Source organism: Octopus bimaculoides, chromosome 11 (assembly GCF_001194135.2).
Source record: "Octopus bimaculoides isolate UCB-OBI-ISO-001 chromosome 11, ASM119413v2, whole genome shotgun sequence".
NCBI lineage: Eukaryota > Metazoa > Mollusca > Cephalopoda > Octopoda > Octopodidae > Octopus > Octopus bimaculoides.
In genome coordinates, this window is record NC_068991.1 from 64762268 (window position 1) to 64763606 (window position 1339).

Consider the following 1339-nt stretch of genomic DNA (forward strand, 5'->3'; position numbering starts at 1 on the left):
TGGTTAAGAGCGCGGGCAACTAACCCCAAGGTTCCGAGTTCGATTCACGGCAGCGACCTGATTAATAATAATAATTATAATAATAATATAATAATAGTAACATCGTTAGGAATGAGAACCCAGGTTCGAAATTTCCCCAAGACACTTGAGGAAGGCTGGAGGGTATATCAGCCGAAACGTTGTGTTAACAAGAAACAAGATGAGGACAAATATCCGTCAAATGTAAATAATGTAAATAATGTTAAGTAAACATTTGTTTTAACTTGCAGTGACTAGTTGTGTAGGCTGCATGGTGGCGACTGATTTCTTTAGTTTAAGATGTGATAAATGAGAAAAAGTTGAATGTTTTTGGTGAAAACAAACCAATGAAAAACTTGTTTTACTACTTGGAAATTCCGTTGTTGTATGTAGATAGTGAAACATCATAAACTTCCTTAACAAGCTCAAAGATTTTGGTGCAACATTCTTGCCTTACAAATTCGTACATCCTGACATGAAACTTGTTGCCGTCATTAGAAGGTGTCATTTCTTCCGAGGAAAACATCAAACGGTCTCCTGCAAATATCGTGGTTTCGATTTCCGTATCAGACAGTTTGTTGAGTTCTTGAGCAAAACTATTCATTTCACACTACTTCAGCCCACACAGCACATTAAATGACTAAGTCTGCGACGGACTGGCATCCAGTTCAGGGTAAATGTTAAGATTTCGGTGCCATGAAAACTGAGTAACCTGCACTATGAGGCCTAGGTCTTGAGACAGTAATGTCCAAGGGATGATGACGATGACGACCACGACCACCACGAAAGATATATATTACAAAGCTATTTGCATTGGGATGAGGTCATATTGTGACACACCTAGCTGAAGGAGAACCGGTTGCAACTGAAGCAAGTAAGAGGGTGATTACTACTCTGGATTCAATCACCAGAATCATAAAATGATCTGGAGCAGAGACAAAAGCACAACAATCCTTGAAGCTGAAGTGACAGAAAATTATTGGAGTCGATACAAACCGAAATAAGACGATTAGACGCAGCCGTTTGGATCCTGGTGATTTGGCACGACTAACTAGACATGGAACCCGCTTTGGCGATAACACTTTTTTGTGACTAGAAGCAAATACGCACACAGACACACACACACACACACACACACACACACACACACACACACACGAACGCGCATGCAGAAATATAGACATACACACCGAGAGAGTGGGGGAAGAAAGACATAAGAATTTATTGATTGAATGCGATAGACATAAATACTTTCTGATCAGGTGCGGGTATAGAAAAATATGCTCGTGGACATAAATAGAGGGAGAGTGCGGCGGGACAG